Here is a 27,222-nt window from a genome sequence, read left to right on the forward strand (position 1 = left end):
GAAACACCTTCGTATTTATTTATTAATTATTGTTCATTGAACGGGAGTTGGTTTGTTCCCCTTGAAAAGTCAACTAATTTCCGATCAATGGCAATAATTACTCGCTTTTAATTTCTTTTTCCAATTGAAATTTTGTTATTCATGATTTAATTCAAGTCCTCGTAAAACATTTTTGACAATTTACATTCAACTTACTTTAAAACAAATTTCGGAATTAAACTTCCTACCTATGGGTTCACTCTTTTTAGATACTTCTACTAAAATTAATGTTAGGAGATAATATAATCAATATTTCTTTAGTAAATAAATTATTATTATAATATATATAAGGTAAATAAACATTCTTTATCGAAAAATGAATTAAGTGATTACAGGATAATAAATAATAAATTGATCATATTGCATTTTATAGAGAGATTAGAGCAGGCGTGGCTAAACTGGCCAGACGCATGCTGCTGTTTAGCCCCATTAATATGGCTTACGGTATCATAAACGGCAGTTTATTTTTTAAATGTAATTTGAAACAAAAAAATTCTGCAAAGCAGAATTTAAAACTCAATTTAAAGAATGCTTTTTACCTACCGCAAGATAAAATTTTTAAATTTCACCTATCTAAAGAAAAATTTCCAGATGTGCAAATACTCCCTCTTTGCGATGTGTCTTTTGGGGAGTACGTATATTTGCAAGAAATTGTTTCCATTTTTATGAAATGCTTGTAAAGTTATTTAAAATTGTTATTTAAAAAACACTTCAAGTCTGTCATTAAAAATGTTGTATTTACGATATTTACGATTCTTCAAGCTAAATGGTATCGTATGAAGACAACGCTAGTAAAGGCTGGTGTTTTAGTTAACAAGGACTATTCTCCAAAGGAAGATATGTAAAGTAAAATTCTTATGATTCGCTCAGTGGCAATACTTGTTAAAGAGATGATATGTTTATAGTAGCCTAACGTATGTATCGTAATGTTCCAAAATTTTTCACTAGGTAGGTTTCTAATTATTGGAGGTGTAAGACAACAAGAATCAGTGTAATATTCGTAAATTTTCAGTACTAAATTTTGAAGGTTTACACATAGAAATTTCTCTTCTGCAAATGACGAAATATGTTCTTCTCTTCCATGATTTGCTCTCAGGCAGCGGAAGAAAATGTTTCTATGTTTAAACCACCAAAACTAGTCCTGCAAAATTTATGTATATTACGCTGATTCACGGTGCCTTAACACCTCCAATAATCGTTATTTGGAGCATTTTGTTAACTCAGAATTTTAATGTTAAAAGAAAAAAAAAAAAAAAAAAAAGAAAGATGCTGTAAAATGAATGCTTAAAAAGATGTAAATTAAATTACTGGAGATAGCAAATCGCACGAGGGTTGTCTGCCTAAGAGGATAGATGCTTTCGTGGAGGACATTCTAAGGAAAACTGACTCGTAATCATGTTACACATTGCGAAAATCACGAAAACTAACCATGCAGCTAGCTCTTTCGTCTAATCTCGAACCCAGGTCAAACTATTAGCATTCAGCGGTCTTAATCACTTATAATGAAAAATGTGCCTGGTACAGAAACTCGTAGAGAAATCTGGGACAGAAAAATTATCCACCGCGTTTCCTTAGGAAACTAATTAATTAAGTATAAATAAAAAATACTGCTGTATTATTAATCGATCAGTTATTACCAGTTAAGGAAATACTAATAAAAATAAATATGTAAAGCAGGAAATAAAACAAAAATCTATTTTTTTAAAATTTTATTCATAAATTTATGTATAGCGACTTTTTATTTTCTGAATATAAGCCATAGGTTTTCAATAAATCGAGTAAATTCGCGCAGCTGGGATAAATATATTTCAGAAGAAATTACATAGCTTCTTGTCGCCTTTTGGGCGAAAGGGCTGCCAACAAATTAGGCTTAAATGCTGTGGAACTCGGCAAATTGTGATAGATTTTCTTCTGAATTCCTAGCAAATGAACAAGCTGGCTTCATGGACATTTGGAAGTTTTAGCTATATATATCATACACTGCAAAAGCTTCATATAATATGAAAAAATCTAGTATGAGATAAGTATAATGTGAACCAACTTCCAATAAAATGTCTTCCATGAAGACATACTGGACCTTTGATTAACTTATTTCAAATACGAGTGTTACACTGAAATATTTAAGATACAGCTGAATGGTACAAGTTAAACTTACCAAATCATAGGAGTGTTAAAGTAGTTCTCTCCAACATCAATGTACTTTTATAGATGAATTATCTTATGATTAAATCCTTCAAGCTACTCATTTCTTAGAATCGATGAAAAATATATTTTTATATCCTGACCAGTGTCTTCTTCGGATTGAAAACAGCGACTACATAAATTTTGTTTTAGATTAAAAAATAGCCGAGATTCTTAAAAAAGCTGGAGTAGCAAGATCAGGGGAAGAGGATTGATTTTTTTATCACTTTGTCATACGTTTTTGTTTTCGACTATCAAACTTGCTAAATGAAAAGGGAATGGGAAAGCATAAATCCCGTAATATTTATGGATTGAACAATTTTCGGAAAACACACTTAATGATGTTCCAATTAGTTATAATTGCCTTCTGTCCCTCTAACTTAATGGCTTTGACCAGCCTTGTAATTCTAAAAAAACAAACAAAACAAAACAAAAAAAAGGGGGGGGGAGAAAATCTGAAAGGTTTCAGATTTTAAATTACGTCCAAGGGAACTTTTTTTTTTAACGTTTTGTGTGTTACCTTTGTTTATTAAATATCATGTTCCTTGCACTTAACCATAAAATTCAGTTCAATAGCAATGTCGCAAAATAATTTTCAAATGAGCATATCTTTAGAATTTCCGAAACACAGTTCTGCGCCCTAGAGATAAAAAGGTCTTTTTCCCCCGTAGAGTGTTGCCATTGCTCGCTTTTAAATAATTGAGTTTGTTACTCAAAAATTCGTTAAAGTTTAGAAAATATGAAATCGATAATAAAACAAGTTCCAAATTTCAAATTTGGTCTTCCACATGCCCATATTCGTAGGAGGATAACGTCATTCAAAATTTGATGGCTCTATGTACCGTTGTTTTATCGCAATGCGAGAAATATGCATACATTTATGCATATTTTTCATTATTTAATTTCTTCAAATATAATGCAGGACCAGTTATGATATTATAAAATCACCAGTTATGATTTTAGAAATTATGAGGTGTCTACCATTATTAAAGTTTGTTTACTTATTTTGACAAGCTTCTCTTTCCTGGTGCTATATTAAATTATGGAAGACCCAACGAAAAACTAATTTTTTCATATCCAGTTTTTTATGAATTATTTTAGGTATAGCTGAGGATCGAATGTTAAGTACCGTATTTGACGGCATATAAGACGCACTTTTTTTCCTAAATTTGGTCTCGAAAAAGTTACCTGCCTCTTATACGTGAAGGACACAGTCTTATACGTGAAGGTAATTGCATTCAATAATTGTTTATTTGGCTTTTACGAAACGTGAGAACTAAAAGAAACCACGCTATTGAAACTTTTTTTCCTTGTGCGTGGCCGTCTAAATAAGGGTGCGTCTTATATGCCGTCAAATACGATACTTCTGTATCATTTGGTGTTTAAATTACTGATTAACGTTTTTCGTATGGCCAACTTAAGACTTTTCATGGACTAAAAGCTCACAAAATTCTTCCATTGCGTTCTTTATCCAGAGGAGAATTTCGACCTCTACGAAATTTTGTAAAACATCTGAATACAATGGCGAGTTTCATTTAAATATGCTAATTGTAGGCGTTGAAGGTATTTTTCTTGATTTTGCCCAACTTAAAAATCATAGAAAATAAGAGAGCTCACCAGTTTCACTTTCCTTGCTTTCAATTTATTCTACGGTAAACAAATTGCAGTTTTTGCTTCAGGTTATCATTTGCGGACATAAAAGAGTTCACATTTACACATTTAACAAATAGTTTTTTAATTCATATCGTCTGCCTCCCTCCCCCATCTAAAAAAATTTAGAGTTACCTATGTATTCTACATGCTCTGAAATCTGATGGGTCCAGAAAAATTATTAGGTATGGTGTGCACAGCAGCATTTTCTAAATGTATTATTTCAAAATATTTATCTATTAACATTATCTTTTCTAAGTTTTTAAATTTTTTATTATAATGATATATAGAGCAACATTTTCTAAATCTGCAAGTCTACCACAGTTCCATTCTTTACCATTAAAAGTAGTAAAGTTTTCTTTGCTAATGATGATTATAGCAAAGAAAATATGCTAATGATTTCTTTGCTAATGATGATTATAAATTTTCTTTACTAATAATGATGAAAATTTAGCAGGAACAAAAAACAGCAATAAAATTTTGCTGTTTTTTGTTCCTGCTATTTCACTATTACTAACTTCTAAACGAAATGAATTAACTTGTTTACAATAGCACGATAAACGTTTTTACGTTTCTCGACGAATAAATATCACATTTTCAGTCAGTTTTGCTACAGGCTATGCTGATGCAATATTAACTAAACTTTTTTTACTCTGTAAAAATCTTTTTATAAGCTCGAATAAATTAGATTATTTTTTAATAAGAAACAATGAATCTTTATTTATTTATTTATTTTTTTTTTTGAAAATATTAAGCAAATGTAAAAATATCTCTCATAACTTTGAAGTAATTACATTCCGAAATCGCAAAGCGACGAAACCCATTTCCTGCACATCTCTGACAACCTACCATCCCCGCAATGGACTAGGTCTGGTGAATGGGATCGACCGTCACAGTGCAGCCAATGAGCGTCGTTGGTTGTTTACACTCTGCGATATGTGCGTAAATGATTGATTTAGAAGTCGTACGTTTTGGCGACTTGTTCACCAGAAGCGCGCAGTTAGTTAAGTACTTTCGGCTAACATACCCAATTGTCCGGGTCAAAAACATTGCTTCTACGGAATTTCAGTATGGATCTTTTTACTCATGTCGCGTTTCGCGACTTCGATTGTCGGTGATTCCCGCGAGAAAATGTCGCGACTTCTGTGTCTAGATCTTGTTTTCGTCGAACGTTGTGTAGTGTCGTCAATTATTTGTAGGTGGTGCACGGTATTTTGTGAATCATTGACAAAAATTTTCGAACCGTTCATTTCTTCCTAATAAGGTAGTAGTGGTGTGGCCATTGGCATTCATTTTATCCAAAATTAGTGTTCCTCCAATGCTTGTCATTAACAAACAACGGAGCTTTCAAAGTAAGTAGTTCTTTGTTATTACTTCGCAGTTTATTCTTTTCATCACCGCCTGGTATGTTCTGATACATTGTTCTTTTTAATGTTCGCTGGTATGATGTTTTCCCTGCAGGAATATCATTCATAAGTTAATTGACTTCATTCATAACATATTTGATGATGTTGACATAATTGCTATAGTTATCGCTAGAACGATTTCAGAAATTTTCTTTCAGGAGTCGAACAGAATGTGTAATTAGTTTTGATTTTTAAATTTTATTATTTTTAATTTAGTAGATTAGTACGAAATATTTCATAAGATTATTTAGTAATTAATTTTGTGTGACTGCCCTAAATACTCTTCCAGAATTTAAATAAATATACATATCTATATATGAACTTATTTTGTTTAAATTTAAACAAATTTAAATTTTAACAAACATGTAAATACGTAAAAAAGCAAATTTAAAGTTAGAATAATTAAAAAATGTGCAAACATATAAAAGATTTAATTTTCGAACTAATCTACAATATCATTTAAATTCAGATAGCATAAGTAAATTAAGTGCAAAACCAAACCATGAAAATAAATTCACCAATTTAGCAAATTAAAATAAATCTAAAAATTTTTTAAAAATGCTTAAGTGAATGACTGTTGAGCAGACTGGAAACAGACTTATCAAGGGGAAGTTGCCTCCAAATCTAACTCTTCAATCATTCAATTCGTGTTTCGTCATTCATGCAGGCAAGGGTAAAAGTCAAAACCAAAAGTAAAGAGTGAAGAATGTCCAAAAAGAAATACAAATAAAGTGGTACCTTTAGAAATTAGCAATTAAAAATTAAAGTTCTAAAAAGAAAATACCGATGAAGTTTTTTGAGAAATAAGCAATGTAAAGCCTAGTATTAAATTAAACTCTTAAAAAAATTAAATTTTTAAAAAATTAATTTTTCAGAAAAAATAATTTAGAAACCCTTGTCTACAAAAACCTCCCCGACACGAATATGCATAACAATAAAAAGAAACTAAAAAGGAACTAGACATAATTTATATAAACCAAATAAGAAACAAAAAGAACTAATTCATAATTTATAAAAACCAAATATATACTTAAAAATAATTTCATATCTAGAAAATGCTAAAAAACTACATAAAAAAATTTCAAAAATACTTAAAGCAAGTAAATGGTAAGTTTTAATTCTAACTTACCTACTGTATTAGTGTTGGGGTCTGCAAAAGTATTTCTAAAGTAATGTGTGTTCTGCAAATTATATAGATGGCGCTTATGTAAGTAAAGTTGAGTGCCATACTTTATGATTATACCAACATTTTATGAATATTCAGAACGCATAACTTATTTTTATTTGTTATTTCATTTTACTGGGTTATGGAGTATATTATTTATTCCTTCGAAATTTTATCACTTTTAACTTCTTTTATATTCAGTGTGTTGAAAATTAACTTGAAATTAAATGTCTCGTTATATTTTCGCAGTGTTATATAATACGTTCTTTCGTCCGAAGACATGAAGTAAGAGACTAAAGCTGAAGGTAAAATTCTAGTATACGGTGCAGCCTTGGCGCGATTTTGAGAATTATCGCCAACACCAAAAGTGACCCAAAGAACGTCTATGTATATACTATACACTATTTACTATCACTATATAAATATGTATATATCTAATATACATAGTTATATAACTATATATATTCTTTGAATGACCCGTTTACTAATCGTATATGTCTCGTTTTTACTGCTCATCATAAAGTCGCCAAAAGTAGCCAAATCCCGTGTGCACCGAATACTAGGATTAAACTAAGCCGGAATTTAATTCTGTTTATTTTAATGCATTTTGTGCGATTTTTCCATAGTTAAAATTTGAATTAAGAATATTAATTTTGCGCGAGAATGCTGAAACTTTTAGCATACAAAATATTTTGAAACTTTAAAATGTATTTTTAAAATACTTTGTTTTTCTTTCTCGTTCATCTATTTTGTTGCCATTATTTTTATAACTTTATTTGTTGTCATTATTTTTATGTAATTGCGGCGCCGTTTTGTTGATGATAATAATTTTCTCATTAGGAAAAATTTAATAGACCATTATTTTGATTTTAAACACCGGATTAGAGAACCAGATTCAAAAGTGAAAATATTTAGCTCTGCTCTATAGAGAATATGACGTGTTATTAAAATAGGCTGTGGATCTTTTAATTGTTTCATGCTCATTAAATCATTCATTTCATATTCATGCATTAAAAACCATTCATTGACAAAACGGTATTCAAAGTTTAAATTGGGTTATCTGAGACTGCCCCAGTCATCATCCTTATGACAACTGTTTCCTGCCAATAAATTGAATGCATCCATTTTTAACATAAACAGTAAGTCACAAATCTTAAAAATTTATGCATGATTCCTCATTAGACTTATTACTTGAGCTTCATTTCTTCATATTGTACTAATGATGCTTTACTATAGAATTTGATATCAGAGTTATATATATATATAAAAAATTAGGGGATCTGGATAATTTAATTCTTCCGTAAATAATACTGATAATCTGCATAATTTTGTATTTAATTTTAATGAAATTTTATTATATCATATTTTATTAAATTTCAGGGTTATAAAAATTATAAACATAAACAAGAAAAAAGGATATAAAACTAAATTCCGAAACTTCTTACTAATAAAAAAAATAAATTCTAATTAAAAAATTAACACCGGAAACTCTTCCTGCAACTTATGTTCTGTTAGACTCTAATTATCATTGTCAAAAATATTTTTATTGCTGTTATAAATAATTACATGTACGAATCCTAGATCAAGCAAATCAGCAATTAAAATAGAAGCATTTGATTCTGTCATATATTTGATAACTTTTTTCCTCTTGTTTCTCAATTGTGCTTTAATGATATTTTAAGATTGATATTAGGATTAATTTTAGAAATGAAGCAAACTTATTGATGTAGAAGAATATCCATTCTTTTCTACTGTTGTGTGGAATTTTATGCAAATTCCTTTGAAGATTTGTTTTAAAAAAAAAATTCTGCGAACGGATTGTACATCTCGAAGTGTTTTTATGAGTGATCACGAGATGGCATTCATTTCATGCACACTTGAGTGGGTGAGGGAGATACTGTTGGAGTTACGTCAGACGCAGTTCAAGTGTGTATCGCGTTTTGTGAAAGTAAATCTTGCAGTCCCAGACGTTGAGTATCATGAATCCACGTTTTCCAAGTAATCGATTTTATGAAAACATTTATTGATTTTATGCCAGTAATATATTTTAAAGGGTTATTTTGTCAGAACAAGATGTAGTCGGGATTAGAAATCTTTTAACTAATCTGACTCGTATCCATGTTCTTATCATGAATCCACGTTGGTTGATCTTTACAATATGGTAACTGGTAGTTTGGCGACATTTTGGAGGCGATAAAGGTTACTACCTGGGACTTTGGTAATAATGTGAGCAGTACTCAGTTCCGATTACGCATTACTTTGTGTGAGGGAAATGAGAGATCATGGGATATGTCATGTGATATTAATGGACGAATTACGGTTCTTTAATCGGAAAAGGGGGGAAATCGGGAAAATATCTGGAAATTTTGTATTTGGCTTTATTCTGTGTTGTGTGAAACAGTGTTCGTGAATTTTTGGATCCCATGGCCGTAACTAAAGTGAATTCGAAATGGGTATTTAGTGGTATTGAAAAGGGTAGTAATAAATGTTTCTTTAAGGTTGTGCGAGATAGAAATAAAGATGTTGTATTAAGTTATTTATTTTACCTGGTACCTTGCTGTGAAATATAAGTATGATTTTAAAGATCCTGAAACAGAAAGAAGAAAAGTTTATCGGACACGTAATCAAGATTCTGAAGAAGATTAGGTAAATTAGTATTTTTAATTATTTGAGGATATTATTTTTATGCATTGTTCTAAATGTAAGGTGGAAGTAAAGGAATTTGGTATTATTGGGAAAATTGTTATTAGCAATGATTTAGTTTAAAGTAATTAGGATTGTAAGGTAACTTTTATTAATTTAATGTATGTGCTCATTAATATTTTAAGTAGTGTTTTTGAATTTAATTATATTTTAATTAAATGATAGTTATTTTGTGAATTTTATGTTTGTAGGAATTTGGTATACGTTTTAGTTGAAGTAAACGTGCATGGAAATAATTTAAATATCTGACACTAAGTATTTGTAATGGTTGCGGTATGAATTCGTTGGTGACGTTTATAATATAATAGATGATTTAGAGGTAAAAGTTTTTGGATATTTTATTTATTTTATATGTGGAAATGTTCATATTTGGAAAGGGTAAATACTTTTTCGCGATCAGGTAATTTCATATATGTTCTTTTTACCGGGTTTAAAGATTGAGAAAATTGTCATGTATTTTCGTGAAATTTTTCTAATTTATGAGAAAAAAGCAGTGTACATGGATATAGTGAAGAGTCTGCGCAATGTCATTTTTGTGCAATTCTGGGATGTTTTTTTAAGTAAAAATAAGTCGACGTGTACATGGTTTAGTGATATTTTAATTAAATGATAGTTATTTTGTGAATTTTATGTTTGTAGGAATTTGGTACACGTTTAAGTTGAAGTAAACGTGCATGGAAATAATTTAAATATTTGATACTAAGTATTTGTAATGCTTGCGGTATGAATTCGTTGGTGACGTGTATAATGTAATAGATGATTTAGAGGTAAAAGTTTTTGGATATTTTATTTATTTTATATGTGGAAATGTTCATATTTGGAAAGGGTAAATACTTTTTCGCGATCAGGTAATTTCATATATGTTCTTTTTACCGGGTTTAAAGATTGAGAAAATTAAATTGTCATGTATTTTCGTGAAATTTTTCTAATTTATGAGAAAAAAGCAGTGTACATGGATATAGTGAAGAGTCTGCGCAATGCCATTTTTGTGCAATTCTGGGATGTTTTTTTAAGTAAAAATAAGTCGGCGTGTACATGGTTTATGTGTATGTGTTATTTTGAAAAACGCGTAAGGAGTATGGTATTGTGCACTTTTCCCCAATTTTGCAGTGAATATTTGTCATGATTAAGCAGTTTTGTTAGATAAAATTTCTAGCATAAGTGTAATTCGGCTAGTAGATTGTTGGAAGAAGTGTTCAGTAGATAAAAAGAAAAGAAACATGTCTTTACTTCGTGAAGACAAAATGGCGGCGGGAAAAAAAAAATAGAGGGTTGCTGTAGGAGAGTTGGTCGCCAAATTTTCGCCAAAAAAACGTCAAGTTACCATAATGTAAAGATCAACCTCCACGTTTTTCAAGTAATCGAATTTATGAAAACATTTATTGATTTTATGCCAGTAGTATATTTTAAAGGGTTATTTTGTCAGAACAAGATGTAGTCCGGATTAGAAATCTTTTAACTAATCTGACTCGTATCCATGTTCTTAGAAAACAACCACTATGAGAAAAAGAAGTATTGTTAAATATTTTTAATCTGCTTGTTACTAAAGCCTGTAAATGTGTTTTAGTTAGCTGTATTAGACCTAAACAATTTTTAGGAGTTGTTTGAATTTTTATTAGGATATAAAAGCTTTTACATATTTAAACAAACATATTTTAACAGGCATAAGGACTTTTCAAACACCAATCAGATTTAGGGGCGTCAATAAACGATATGGCAAACTTATTCATAACTTCAAGAAATTACTTTTAGCACTAGTTTCGAAATTGGATTTTGCGTTGGTTCACTTATAAACGGCGTATCACTTTTCAAATTGTTGCTTCCAAGTATTATGTTATTTTTAAAGAAATTAAATCATGAAGAATCTGCATGTGTGTATGTATGTTCATCGCATAGTGAAAAAGCGGGGTATCTTGGGCCATCAAATTTTAAACTTGGAGCATCCCTCCACCGGAACGTGTGCACATGGAAGGCAGATTTTGAATTTGTTTTATTTATTTATTTCATATTTTGTAAAACTGTAATGAATTTTCGATTAAATAGCTCAACGATATGAAAGCGACCAGTGGCAACAGTGTTCGAAATAAAGCGTTTTTATTTCCAGCCATTCGGAAGCATGTAAGATATTTATCCTTTTTACTTCCTTGTACGAAGTAAAAAGGAAGTATTGTAATCGCGAAACGTTTCAGGCAGCATATTTCAACGAAAATAATATATATCCACTCTGTTACTCGGCACAGTGATCTCAGTTTCTTTACTGTTATATGTTTGTAAATTGACTTTTTGCTTTAAAAATGATTGAATTATGTTGTTCTTATCTTCCGGTTAAGGGTTTTATGCCTTTCGTAATTCTGGAAGCAATATTTCTACAATTATCAACAATTTAAAAGCTGTTTAAGTGCGGTTAAGTTTTAAATAACATGGCGGACATATTTGTTTACATTTGAAACAGCAGAATTGTAGATTTGTTGCCAATCTAGAGAGACTAAGCTTCGCAACAACAAAAATAACGCCTTCATTTATTATTGCGAATTAAATCATGCTTAATCCTTTCTGGAATTTTTTTGAGGAAATAAGTGTTAAAGATTTACTTAATTTTTAATAATTAGTAATTTTTAATACAGATATTTTGAGCTTTTATGTATTTTTGTCTTGTCGCGAAGTGAAAACTGAATTAATTGAATGAGAAATACTCAATCGTCTGTGAAAAACTGTTTCTTTTTTGTTTTCTTTGCTTAATTTCTTTTTTACATCGTTCTAGCTTTTTTGTTCCAGTATTAGTTCTAGTAGTTAGTTCTAGTATTTGAAAAGAACATGTGGCAACGATTAGATAATTCTTTAAGTGATATACATTTTGGGCATTCTGAGTTATAATATGAATGAAATATAATACCGTTAAGTGAACCTAGTGCCAGAGTGTCGCTATGTTAAACAAATAGAGTGAATTTTAAAGAATGTCTTTATTCTATTGTGGTTTATGCGCTGTCGGCGAAGTAGATTATAATAAGTTTAAAAGAAATGCAAGAAACAAATGCATATAATTTAATATTCCGTACAAGGAAGTCATGTGGTGTACACATCAGATTTTTTATTTAGCAAACTCGGTTGTAATGATAGAATTAATTTTGCCGCGGCTGGAAATAAAAAATACTTTTATCTTCAACGTGGCAGCGTGTTGTCATTCTATAAAGTCGAAAATACTTTCAAATTTAATATGGAAGATTATTGTGTACTAAACTAAGCTATTTAAAAGCAATAAATACAGTTCTTAATATTTTTTCTCCAATTTTTAATGCGATTGATTTAAATAAACATGTATTAAAATCATGAGATGTTTAATTAGAACTATTCAGTACTTTATGAAATTACTCTAGCTGAACTCATTAAAAGCATTATATGTTTTTTTTTTCCTTTTTATGATAACAATTTTAGGTACTACTTTGGTAGACGGTTGCACGGATTTTTGGCGATTTACGTTGGCGCAATTGTTGGCGCGATTTTTACAATCGTCAGCCATCTTGAAAAACGCTGTTTTTACGCATAGTAAAGTATTCGAAACTTAAAAAAATAAATAGCGTTAAAAGTAATGGATTAATTTTTTTGTTGAAAATGTCGTTTTTTAAGATGGCAGGCAAGTGTGAATAAATACATTTACTATGAGTATAAAATACTAAAGCTTTGTATTACTTTCATATAGCAAAGAAGAGAATAAAAACACCGCTATAAAAACATTGTGCCAACGTTTAATTAAATTAAAATATTACTGAAATTGAATATCGAATTAAAAACCATCATACCAACATTTAAAAGAATTAGATATTATTAAATTCAAATACTACACTATATAGAATATAATTAACATTAAAACATATGTGACAAGAATTATCTCAGCAATTTTTGAAAATAGTGCATTAATTTTTTAACAAAAATTGAAGTATACAATTATAAAATAACAGAAAAATAGGTACTAACATTTTTTTGAGTCATTTAACCTGTCGTTTATTGATAAGTACCACAAGAAAAAATCGGAATCATAATTTAGATATCAATGAAAAAAATTTGAAAAATGTAATATCAAGGGAAGAATAAAAAAATTTTAAAAATTATAAATAGATAAAGCAATTTAGAGCCAAATTAATGGACCATGAAAATTAAAAATAACAAAAAAAATTTGATAATAGGTATTGTTTTTAAGATTTCGAAGATCCTTTAACCGGCCCTCCCTGAAGTACAAAGGACAAATTTTTGATTCTGATGCCAATAATTCTTGGTACTTACCAATATTCATCTTTAAAGGAATTCGAAGATATGAATTAAATTTTAAAATGGCGCGGTAATGCACAAATGTTCAGTAACCAATCAGGGAGCTGATTACAGCTCGTTAATGCACAAATATTCTATAACCAATCAGATAGCTTATTACATCACGCCTAGAATTAAAATTATTTAAATAATCATACATAATGAAATCATGTTTCAAAAAATGCAAAATTAAATTGTATTTTAATATTTAACAGCAATAAATAATGTTTAAATGTTAGATTAAATTTATAGATATTAAAACTAATTACTTTTAAAGTTAAATGACGTCATTGATTACATCATCCACAACATAAAATTGCATAAAATATCATAAAAAATAAATTTTTTATTTCAAATAAAAATGCAAAATTAAATTGATTTTTAATATTTAGAAGCTATAAATAATATTTAAAACACGGAATTTATGCATAATAAAACGCATTATTTTTTAAATAAAATGACAACAAAGTATCGGTTACCATAAATAACTTATCCAGCAATGGGTTTACCATAAGTCGTATTACTCGCCAAAAAAGCGCCAAAATCCGTGCAACCGTCTACCACAGTAGCACCCAATTTTAGGCGGCTAATGGGGGACAAAAAAAAAAAAAAAAAAAAAAAAAAAAAAAAAAAATGTAGGTAATTAAAAATATGGATATTATTTCATTTTGAGGGCTGTAAATAAATTGCAGCGAAAATGTGTGCCAAAAGCGCCAAATCTAGCAAACGCGCCCATTTAACAGCATGCCAAATCTTGCATACGCGCTGATTTCAGATTGCGTTAAGTTTATATAGTTTTATATTTCTTAAGACGCCATTGAGATACTAGTTTAATTTTAAAATCCTTTTTTGATGTCCTATGGATTTAACAATTTGGGAATTGCCCATGACGAAAAGTCTGCGATAGAATTTTGGGTAAAGTGCAGAATCACCCACTGCTTGACGCGTTTTTAAGAATTGCACATACTCTGTATCCATGTACACACCAACTTATTTTCACTAAAAAAAAAAAAAAAAAAAAAAAAAAAAAAACCAAGAATTGCACAAAAATGGCACTGCGCACCCCCTTGACTTTATCTATGTACACATCGACCTATTGTTACTTAAAAAGTAAAAGAAAAATGACAAAAATCCAATTGTTTTTACCCTCGTAAAAAGCGGCAAACGAATAAATGGGCGATTCTGCACATTACCGAGAATGTTTTCAAAGAAAAGGCATCATTCATTATTGAAAATTATGTTTGAACAACCAACGAGATGACATTATGCTTTAGCGATAACTCGGTAGCCAAATAGCGATGCAGGCATCCATTCAGTTATGTTTAGCAATTTTTATATACTAAATTATAATAATGATCTGAATAGTTATTTACTCTTATGCTTCCATTCAATCATGTTTAGCCTATTATATATAAATCATAATAATAAAAAAGTGTTATATGAAATTAACCTTTCATCTAAATTAAAACATCAATCTTAAATACGAGTATTACTATTATACTTCCTTTCTTGTGTTAGGGTTGCCGCAATTATTTTTGGCAGCACTGGCATCAACAATAGTTTGGCAATTTTTTTACGGCCCTCAAAACCGAATAGTACCAAAATATGTATAGAAGCCTGTAACATTCTATCGCGAATGCTGCAGTTATGCAGCTTTTAAAGATTTTGTGATTTTGCTATTAAAATGAATTTTATGTTGCGTAAGTGCGAAGAACGTAATATTTAGTAAATAAAGTTAACAAATAGAAGTTAATTATAAAAGACAACACATTTTTTTGTTAGCCATTTTACTAATAAAACTTAATAAGACTAAAAAAATATATAAATGTTTTTTTGCCAGCACTTAACACTGCATTAAAAACATATGTTGTTATGCAGCTATTAAAAATTTTGTGTTGATGCTGAATTGTATGTGGCATAAGTGCGAAGAAAACGATTCTTAATAATAAAGTTAAAAAAAAAAAAAAAAAAAAAAAAGTGGGTGAGTGAGTTTAAGTCATGTGATATGGACTGATCTAGAAATGCTGCAGTCCAGAAAAAGATATTACTATTTTTAGAATAGAGAGGAGAAAATAAGGGGCTATTTCTAGTTTAAATTTTGAGATTTACATATTTTTTATCTTATATATATAAAATTATCTTAGTATGCGTATATTTGGTAAATTTTGCAGAAGTAAAATAATATTTCAAAGTGTCTTTGGTTTATTTCTTCTGTGACGTGCAGTAAATTTTTTTTCGGACAATTTTGCTTATATTCCTAAGATAAACTGTAGTTTCTGTTCAATGAACGTTTATTAATAATAAAAGCAGCATATCTTTCTGATACAGTTATAATCTTCATTGTATCTTAATATATATATATTTTAATTATTTTAACTTAAAATTTGCTTTATTACGTATATACATGATCTGAATAGATGTCTGCATAAATCTGAAAAATACTGTAATGATAGGCTTGATAGCAAGAATATAGCATTCTTCATAATGTAATGTGGCTTGATAGCAAGAATATAGCATTCTTCATAATGTAATGTGTCCTGATAACAAGAATATTGTATCATCCTATAATATACCTGTAGATTACCTTGAAGACAAAACTAAGTTTTTTATGTCCCACCTTTTCAGCCATGTTTTTTTGTGCGCTTATTTATGAGGACTTGGTAGCCTCATTCTCTGGAGGCGGGTGGGGGATAATAACAACTGTTGTAACACAAAAAAATAATAATAGTAATAAAAGTAATAACTATGTAAAACTGCATCCAGTAAAACTATTCATAATTGTCTTTAGCATCTCTTTCCCACCCAAAATGAATAACGTCGATAAACTTCCTGAATTTCTTGAAGTTGAAATTGAGTGTAAGTTGATATTAAACTTATTAGTTTCGTATAAGTTTCTTGAATTAAGAATTAAAAAAAAACTTTAATGTTTTGCTTTCATGGGAATAAGCTGGAAATTGAACGTTATGAAATAGTACCGTATCATTCGTATTTAATTGTAATATCGTTCCCCGAGATTTTAGCAGCGCCCCTGGAGATAGGCTTTGCTGCTGGCCTCGAAAATACGGAAAAAGTTGTATGGTTTTGTTTTACTGCTTTGATAGATAAGTAAAAATACTGATTTTCAAAATATTTTTTTAGTACCTTTATGTGACGGCGCTACTAAAGAATATCTTTTCTGTTTAAAGAATCTCTATGAATAGTTGCGGCCGTCTAGCCGTTAGCTTTGGTAAACTTTGTTTGGGGGTGGTGGTGAGGCGTGAATCATCTGGTTGAACTAATATTTATTATAAGGAGGAAATTCTGTGTAATATTTTGTCACATTCTTTTTCTTTTCTTTTCTTTTTTTTTTCTTTGAAAACACCCACATCTACCTCACACATCAGTGAATTTGTCTATATTCTCAAATTAGTCAAATAAAAATTTTTAGCCTAGCATAATTATTTTTAATCTATGTGTTTTCCTGGTAAGTAACTTAAGCAAAATCGAAATTGCTTATTAGCATTCCGGTACAATAAATAATGTACGATCATACGTTATATTCTCTGAAATATGCGAGTTAAAAATCAGTTCCATTCAATTCAATATTTTTGCATATGTAGATTAAAAAAATTGTTTATTATAATTATTAATATAATATTATTATAATTATCAATTATTATTAATTATTCATTTTTCATTATAAATGTGCTTTAAATTCTAAATTTCCCTTGAATTTTTTAATAAATATTTAAAAAAAATAATTGATGGATTAAAATAAAGGAACAGTATAATTTATTGAAAATAGCATATAATTTATTAACAGTAATTTTCAGCTTTTTAGGTTGAAAAGGTATTATAGTGACATTATCAGTCTTTGTTAGCTAGCGAACATCTCCCAACTTAATATCGAGCGTACGCATGTATGAATTTTATAATGAATATTAAACCACCCCTTCCCGTGATTGTAATATTTAGAATAGCTTCTGAAATAGAATTTTGTTGAAAATTATTAAAGGAATAGGTTAGTTTATTTAATTACGGCAAAGCCTCGAGGACTATCTGCCTAACCGGAGGGATGCCTTCGTGGAGGACTTTCTAAGGGAAACTGGCTCATGAAAATTATTAAAAGACTTATTTAGTTACTGTTGAAGTTTTATTTATTTATTTATTTTTATTATAAATTTTTATTTAGTTATTTTGTGGCATGGAACTAGAAATGAGCATCGATTTTCGTTACACCATAAATACTTGTAACTCATTTTAACTTTTGCTGATTATTTTTAGAACCTGTTTTCGTGACATATATCGTAAATGTTTTCCGAGAAAAATCTGGTTGATATCACTTTGTTATCATTTTAATTCGCAAAATAATTTTTAGAATGCTCTAGTGATAATATTGTAGATAAGTGGGATCAGAACTGTCGATAATGGAATTAAGTTTATGGCTATCAGATCAAGTAGGACTGAATGCCGTATATTATAACGCTTTTGAAGCTTATGTATGCTACGTTTTATGAAAATTTTCTCTGAACATGGGCATAATATCATGATACTGAAGCTGCAAAATCGTGCATATGCCGTTAACTCTCGTTATTAAACTCTGCTTAACTGAAATCGCTTAGAAAACGTTAAATTCGCGAGTTCGAATTTCAATTACCTGCATTCATTAAAGGCAGAGTCTGTCTATGACCTAGGCTCAGAGTTTATGGGCCGCTTAATTATCTTTTACTTTCCCGTAGTCTTATTTTTTACTTTATAAAAATAAGTATTGAGCCACCATTAAAAAGAAAGCTGTGGTTGAGATTCCAGACAGGCTTAATCGGGCTCCGACTGATTTGTTATGTCATTTAGAATTTTATATTTTGCTTTTAAAAATCTTCCGAAAGCGAACATACTGCCAATAATAAACCAAGTGTGAGAGATTTCAATAAATGAATATAAATAGTCTTTTACAAAATGCTTCCCCCCCAAGTGCACATTTGACGACGTTTTTCTTAGGCTAGTAATAGTATTCATACTGCACAGAACATTTAAGTCTGGAAAAGGCATTTTGCGTCGGTTCACTATAAACGGCGATTTTTTAATCAATTTTGTAAAATTTATCATTTTTAAAATTTACCAATTTTTAAAATGTTGCCACCAAATTTTATCGTCCTGTATTTTATTTGAAAAAATTAAATAATGAAGAATCTGCATGTTTGTACATATGTTTCTCGCATTGTGAAAAAGCGTCGGTACCTAGAGACATCAAACTTTGAATAACGTATTTATCCACCCAAACATAGGTACCTGGAAGCCCGAATTTTGAATTTCAAACTGTTGCCACCAAATATTACAGCCTTGTATTATATATAAAGAAATAAAATAATGAAGAATCTGTATAAATATATGTATGTTTTTCGCATTGTGATAAAATGACGGTACCTAGAGCCATCAAATTTTGAATAACTTACGTTTACATCCGAATATAGGCTCTAGAAGCCCAAATTTGGAATTTGTTTTATTATCTATTTCATATTTTGTAAATTCTGTATAAATACATTACTTCCCTCTATAGCCTGAAAGAGCTGTTAGCCTGGAAACGAAATTTGGCATTGTTCCACTTTGTTGTGTTAATACTTCGTTGTGTATCGAAAATTCTAAAGATATGCTCATTTTAAATTTATTTTGCGATATTGCTGTTGAATTGAATTATATGTTTTAAGTGTGAAGAACATGCTATTTAATAAATAAATTTAACACCCGAAACGTTAAAAGAAGGCCCCTTTGGGCGTAATGTAAAATCTCAAAACTTTGAGATTTTTTTTAGGGGGGTATTGGATTTAATTTGATTTTGCACTTTTTAGGATTTGATTTATTAATGACCACTTTAATTTTGTTCCGTATAAAAAAGTATTACAGATTTATTCATTTTATTTAATTCATCAGCCTCCGTGAGGTAAGCAATTATTCTTGGAAATTCACAAAAAAATTTTTCTTCCCTTATAATGTGCATCGTCTTGAATATGAGACGACTTCTGCATTTTAGACGTTGTTTTGCCACGAATAATGACAATGGTATGTTGGAAGAATTCTACGATAATTGAATATCTAAAGTCCAGTGATGGCTAGCTGGTCTCTTATGGGCCGTATGACATATAAACATTCTGTACCGCGCCACGCACATAGGGCAAAATCCCTCCTCTTGATCGGATAGGGCTTCCGATGACATCATTTCCTCGGCGCTTAGGAATTTCTTGACTTTTCCTAGGCTCGAGGGTGCAAGTCCATACCCTTTGTTTACATTTTGATAGCAGTACAGAAAAGATTATTACATGCGTTGTATTTTTGTTGCTATGAGATTACACTTACGGCACTGTAGTGTGGTGAATTTAATATAAAAAAATGTTTTGTTTTTCCCACTAGAAGGAAAAAAGTATGATTTCTTCTTGTGCTAACTCCGAAAATGTATATTAATATTAAGTGCAGAGAATTTTAATGAATGTATTAGTTTAAAACCCTTCATCTTTAAAAGCGTAGCGATTATTAATTCATTATTTCATGTTCATTATGTATCCATTCTCTGCAGATGCAATCTTCGAAAGCATGAGACAAGTCACTTTTCGGAAAAGGAAAAACGACGTTGGGAGCTAATACAGTACAGAGTAAATTCACAGAATGTATTTTTGAAGTTAGGGTAATATAAATTTGGAACAAAGAAACAGATATACGTATTATAAATTGAATAATATATTATGAATATTGCCCATTTTTTAATGTGTAACATCTTTTGTACCTTTGCATAAAAATAGTGTTTGTTAGAAAATGAAGTTTCTTTTCTTGTTATACACATGTATTAAATTCAGCGAAGATACTGAATGCACTTTTTTCTTTCATTTAACGCAATATAATATTAGAAAAAGACACGTACATTAACATGGAAATAACATAACATATGCAAAGGAAATGTTTTCTGCAATGTGAAAGTAAGAAAATGTAACAAAATTGCAATAATATACTTGTAATAATAATAGTAATATAATAAACTTGCGCGATTAAATGAACGCTTAAGATTGCTCCTGATATTGACAGCATCTTTGAAAGATTTTAACAGCATCTTTGAAAGATTTTATAATTTCTTCAGAAAACTCATTTTTTTCGTTGTAAAGAAAACAAACGATAATTTTCACTCTTCCGTGTCATCCATCGAAAACAAAACCGCAAAAATCCCGTCTAAACGCGAGAGAAAATGATGTCATCGGTAAGAATGTCCAATCACAAGTACAGATTTTTCCTATGCGTATATGCGGTACAGAATGCGTATATGCGGCCGCATGCGGTCCTTGAGTTTCTTTTCTGTGGTGCACAGAAAGATTATCTGTCAAAACTTACAGCCACCAATTTCCTGATGCTTGTATGGTTTCTTATGACGTACAAGGTAAAGAAACACATTCTATGTGCAGAATTCTGATAGCATATAGATCAGTGCTCCGCAACCGGTGTGCCGCGGCACACTGGTGTGCCATGAGTAGGATATAGGTGTGCCGCAATCAAATACATGTATTTGACATTTTGCAATTTTTTATCATGTATTTAATACACAATGACAATATTTTCCCCTTAATAATGTCTATTTTAAATGTTTTTATATATTTCACTGTTGTGTGGTTGTGTGTGTGATTGTAAGTGTGCCAGCATTTGAATTTTTTCGGCACTTCCTTGATAACTCGGAACTCTTTGGTGTGCCACGAAATTCCAGAAAGATTTTTTGTGCGTCGCAGGTGAGAAAAGGTTGCGGAGCACTGATATAGATTATCTAGGCGAACTTCTTGCTTTCTTATGAGCTCATACAATATACTTACCAACTTTTACGTTTGGTCTTGATTTTGCTGAGCTTGCGAAACTCCTTACAAAATGTAAAGGACATTTTTGTTTGAACTGTAATTTAGCATGTGAGAATTAACAACGGTTTCTTATATTTATTTCTTTTTGATCACGGAGCGATAATGGTTATGTTCACCAGCATTTATTTTAATGGGGGCGGCTATGTTTAGCAGCGGGCTGGCGTTGCGTTAAATAATGTGTTTCTTTTAACGTAAGATCAAAGTAATAGCTTTCTTAAGCTTTTTTAGCATGAAAATGAAAGGAAAGGAGCTGAATTAGGTTTATTTCTGTACGTAGTGTGGACACTATGTATATGTGCTCTGTTCTAGTCAATATTTCAGGTACTTGTTAATGCTTCTAAAGTGCCTAAATTTTAGGCATGTTATTCGGTTTCTAAAGACGAAATAGTATTAGTGTTGTAATAGCATATTTGTGTATGTCGACGTACTAGGTGTAAGATTTTTACCTGTCGCAGCGATGTTATTCGTTGCACACTTATGAGTTAAATTGCAACTGATAGAATTTAATAAATAATTGTAAGTTTGGTTTATTTAATTATGGCAGAACACTCGAGGGCTATTTGCCTAAGGATAAAGATGCTTTCGTATAGGACTTAAATTGGCTTGTATACATGTTGCACGCATGGGGAGAACCATGAAAACGCCCTTGCAGCCAGCCCGTTCGCCGGGATTTGAAACCCGGGCTGAACTAACAGTGTTCCGCGACTTTAGTTACGTAGCGTGTGTGTATTTAATTATGGCAAAGCACACTAGGGCTATCTGCCGAAGAGGGGGGATGCCTTTCGTGGAGGACTTTCTAAGGGAAACTGGCTCGTATACACGTTACACATGGAGAAAACCACGAAAGCACCCATGCAGCCAGCCCGTTCGCGGGATTCGAACCTCGGACCGAACTACCAGTGTTCAGCGTCTTTACCGCTCGGCCGCTGGTGTTAGTTACGTAGCAATAGAGACAGTAGATTAGTTACGTAGCAATAGAGACAGTAGATATTTTAATCACCATGATGTAAAATTACTAAAATGGATTGAAAAGAAAACTTAATATTATCGTACTACGCAAATTACGCAGATATGTATTTTTGGGGAGGAATGAAAAGATAGGGCAAAAGTGACTTTCATTCAAAGTTAGCAAAATTTAGGAGTTAGTTTTTTTTCTGCATTGATCAGCTGCTTTGTCTTTTCTGGAAAAACTAAAAATAATATTACGTGTTGCAGACAGTGATAACAAGATATTGGCACTAGGGCTGCAAAATTCTGTAACCTATCTAGCCCACCTGTTTCACCAAGATTTTTTTTTCTTTTTTCCCTCATCTTCTTTCTCTCTTTCTCTTTTTTAATTGGATGGATTTAAAATCTATTTTTATCTCACCTTTATTGGTTGCCATGTAATAGGAAAGTTTTCAGAATTCCATCTAGTGCATTATTAAACTTTATTGTTTATGACAATCCCCTAATTTTTCAAGAAGGCGCAAACTTTTGAAGAAAATGTATACAGGAACTTCATCGTATGAAAATGGTATTTAAGTATCAGGACATCAAAATTGAATTCTGTGTAGGGTAAAAAAACGAGATTCAGTTCATCTAAAAAATAATAAATGATTAAATGAAAGTAAATAAATATTTACTCGATGATAGACATTTTCTTGTCATTTTATTCATATGTTCCGTTTCGTATGCATTTTTTGCGTTTTTAGAAGTATGGTAGTAACTCTTAGATGAATTATCTTGCTGTATTTTTTAAATGGTAGACTGCAAAGAGCATTTAAAGGAAGAAACTGCGACATTTTGCGTATTACATTTTTAACTCAGCTTAAAAGTTGTTGGCGTCATCTTAATTTTGAGGCCGTCTTTTCATTTGGCTAATACGATAACTATTTTCGCAGTGATGAAAAGTTAATAAGGCCCGGGGTCGCCGACAATCTGTGATTGAATTTTCTGACCCGTTACTAAACTAACAAGCTTAATTATTTCTCACCGAAAATCTCTGAATGTGTGCATATTTTCAGACTTTTAACCATCGTTAACGATATCCGGGATTTAAATTGTAGAAGTTTCACACACACACAAAAAAAAAAAGGGGGGGGGGAGAGGAGATATTGGGGAATATATTGTTCGCAGCGAGCTTTCGCTGTATTCTCATTAGCTTGCATAATATTTCCAGCTTTAAGGACATAAATCTTTTTTTCAGAAAAGTAAATTCGAAATGGTAATTTGAATACCTTTGGTCTTTGTGTTGTTTGCAGAACTGTTTAGAAACATTGTATAAAATCAATATTTATTATGCCAGAATGTATTCAAAGTATTATTAAGCTTTTAGTTCACTCATGGTGTAGCTGTACTCGGAAGTTTGCCATCGATATTTAACCTACTTCCTGATAAGCTATCGAGTTAAAATTTTGTATACTTACTGTTTGTGGATGATTTTTCTCAAAGTCAAGCGATTTTTCTCAAAATTTGATTTATAATTATTTTAAATTTAATATTTAAATGATTTTTTGCTTCTGTCTTCATTTAACGAACCATCTTATCAGAAATTTATTGTTTGCACCATCAGACAGAGGAAAAGAAGAAGAAGAAGAAGAGGAAAAAAAAAAAAAAAAAAAAAAAAGATATTTGTATCAGATTTTTAACATCATTTTTGATGTTTTCGCGAATTTTTAAAAATCGCTGTACTTTTTCGAGTATTTGACTTGAATGATTTTAAAATTTGATCTGAAAATATATGGGTTACAAATTTTGAATTTTTAACAGGTCATAAAATAGATTGTTAGTTCTCTTTTTAGATGATGTTAATAAAATAGTACTAACTTCATAACTCGCTCCTTCCCTCTGTATTGCTGGGAAACATACTTTTAAGGTTATAATGTTCCTGCCCAGTAGTGAAATCTATCGCATTATTTATATACATTTTCCATAGCATTTCAGTTTAAGAGTTGATTTTCATAATTTTATGATATGTTAAATTCTTTTATTATATATTATATTCTCTCTATTTATTATACATTATATATTTATTATATGTTATATCCTATGTCTGTTCTGTTATGTTATATTCTTCTGTGGGATTTAAGAAATCTAACATCCAAAATTGTATCTGTTATAAAAATTTGAAATCTTCAGAGGTTGTGAAAGAAACTCTTTATGCTCATTTGAAACAACAACAGTAATAATAATAATAATAATAATAATAATAATTATTTAAAAAAATTAATTAAGAGTTTTTTTAAACTAACTGCTTTTTTCTAAGCTTTTATTTAATTTTCTCATGCTATTTGTCACCGAGAAGCTGTCCAACTCATATTTTGCGCACACACACTTATTGTGGATGACAGTACAATGCAGTGAAGAGATTTATTTCAACATTTGATTTAGATTTGTTAAAATTTAATGTTGAAACAATTTTTCTTGTATGTATCTCCATTTCAACTACTGTTTGTCCTATTGGATACGACAGAAAATATTTTGTAAATGAATTTTGTATGAGATTTTTTAATGTAATATTTAGCTTAATAACGTTCTAATTTCGGGGCGAAATAGCTGGATTTTTTTAAATCATTTGACGTTACAGAATTGTTGGAAGTAAAAGAGTAGTTATTCAGTGTTAAAAAACGACTTTTCAGTTGAATAGCTTTCAGCGTGTCATTGGGGTTAAAAAGATTAGCGATAAATAAAAAAGTTCTTAATAAGTTTTAATTAAAACTCATGAAGCTGTTAATGAACTAAAAGCGGAAAAGTAATTTATCATATAATTTCATGGGAACAGGATATTAAGTACATTAAAATTCATCTACAAATTTATATCAGAAATACTAAAAGCCTGGGCGTCTGAGTAACGAAATCTAATAGTCGAATTGCTTTGTCAAAAGTATATGCCATTAACTTTATAAATTTATAAAGGGGACCCACGCTTTTATTTTTTGCGATAGAAAATTGTAAACGAATTTTGTGAAGAGAATTATTTAGCTGATCTAGCTGATTGGAATCTATATGATAAATAATTTTTCTGCTTTTAACTAATTCATTAATTATTTTATGAGATTTAGTTAAAGCTTACTTTTTGTGAACTTTATTTACTTTTTTACTCGTAATGTATAGTGCCATCTTTTGGCACTAAGCTACGACTTAAAATTAGCCCTTAAGGGTACAGAAATTGGCCATCACTATATTACAATAACTGTGTGCGTGAAATATGAATCATTATGTGCACTGACTTTAATACCAAGACTTTTTATTTTACCCAAGACTTTTTATTTTACCCAAGACTTATTTTTCTTTTTGAACTGTATTTCCGAGTTTTCTGCAATGATTTGAAATTATTTTTCAAGATTTCTCATTTTCGATTTCGGCTTTAGGCGGCTTCTCGCTTCACTCATTCTAAACCAAGTGTCTTCGACATTATTTTCACGACTATCTGGTTATAGCTGAAAGGCTGATGCAAGACTAGCAATACGATAATATGGCACTGACACTAATGCGTGATGGGAATTATAGTAAGAAAAATCGATATGAATCCATTTAAAGACACTTTTATTAAGTGTTATTTATTTTATATTAAGTGTTATTTTTATTAAGTATTATTTATTTTAGTTAAAGTACTATTTTTTAGACCAACCTTTAAAACAAAACTTTTCAGAAATTTTGAGAGACTTTATGGTGGTGTTTCGCGAAACCAGTGGCTGATTTAAGCAGAAGAATATTAATGCGCATGATTAATATCACAGTAAAGTAATGAATAGAATTCTGTTCAAGATATTCATATCATACTTTTATTATTTTTTTTTTATTCGGGAGCTTTTTCCAAAGCTTCTTTTTTTATTTTTCTGATTATTATAACTTTCAAACTTTTTAGATATGAATTTAAAAAAGCAAATAAAAATTTTAAATATTTTGAGAAACTTCATGATGCTAATTCGCGATGATCTGTGAATAATTTAAATTTGTCTTCACTGTTAGTAGTTATCTCGAGAATATGTTTTCGGTATTTGCACTTTTTCAAAAATAAGTTTTTAAAACTTTTTTCATTTTAGATAAAAATTGCAATTGAGTTACAGGTTAGATCTTATTTTAAGATTCAGATTTTTTTAGATTGGTTTAATGCTTATATTTTGACAAAAGTCGTACTGGATATTTAAGCGAGAAAATGTGTAACAACTTCAGTAAGCTAGACTGAATGTCAGAATGCTGAATTATAGATAGCTACTAACTTTTCTGGATAAGCCGACTTTTTGATTACTCTCTTGTCACTTCATTTTAGGTTTATTAAAGTTCGACTGTATGTGTACGCATTTAAAAACAATATTCTGAATTAATAAATATTTTATGTATTATAAACGAAGGTATACTTAAAATTTTATACTTACTTTTCCTGTCAGCTGTTAATAATGTCTTCAAAATTTTACTTATGTGAAAAGGAGATTCATATACTACTAGCGGAAGTACTCGATGCCAGTTAAGTTAGATTGAGAGTAATGTATTATTTGACTCATGACATCATTTGAAAATTCGTATTACACGTCATAAGGACTATGATGCGTCATCGTAATGCATAAAAAATGCCAAAGAAACAAAGTAATATTGAGTACATGAACCACAACTGACTACGTAATCATAGAATCATATGGTATATATACCCATAATGACATGCAGTTGCTATTTGGGTCAGCAAAAATAAAAGCAAATACATCATTATTTTGAGCGATGTGAAACCCACATAAAAATGTCGATTTATTTTATTTAATTATTTTTAATTAATATCTTTGATTTTAGCTTTTTTTGGGGGGGGAGAAGTGGACGTCGACCTTTTCCAGGAAGCAGAAAAGAAATGGAAACAGTTAGGTGACGATAGCTATAGTAATGACTGAGTTATTAGCGAACAAACACACAGACTTTCTCCTTTATATATACATATAGATCA

At 30.2% G+C, this 27,222-nt stretch overlaps 1 protein-coding gene and 1 long non-coding RNA gene across 4 annotated transcripts in view; one reads left to right on the plus strand and one right to left on the minus strand.

Moving 5' to 3' along the window:
- LOC146996770 (uncharacterized) overlaps positions 1–6,705 on the minus strand; it is a 183,266-nt gene extending 176,561 nt beyond the window's left edge. The window contains exon 1 of the long non-coding RNA XR_015041659.1: positions 6,406–6,705. This is a non-coding gene — a long non-coding RNA (uncharacterized LOC146996770). The remainder of the gene's footprint in view (positions 1–6,405) is intronic.
- Positions 4,820–27,222, plus strand: part of LOC118200281 (insulin-like peptide receptor) — a 529,147-nt gene continuing 506,744 nt past the window's right edge. For 2 of the 3 annotated variants that reach the window (XM_085818478.1, XM_085818480.1), the window contains exon 1: positions 4,820–5,222. The gene's annotated coding sequence lies outside the window, so the exon portion shown is untranslated. The remainder of the gene's footprint in view (positions 5,223–27,222) is intronic. The other variant, XM_085818477.1, reaches the window with a different exon arrangement.

The sequence above is a fragment of the Stegodyphus dumicola genome, chromosome 6, assembly GCF_044657685.1.
Source record: "Stegodyphus dumicola isolate Sdum_Otavi_A_Nest chromosome 6, ASM4465768v1".
Classification (NCBI taxonomy): domain Eukaryota; kingdom Metazoa; phylum Arthropoda; class Arachnida; order Araneae; family Eresidae; genus Stegodyphus; species Stegodyphus dumicola.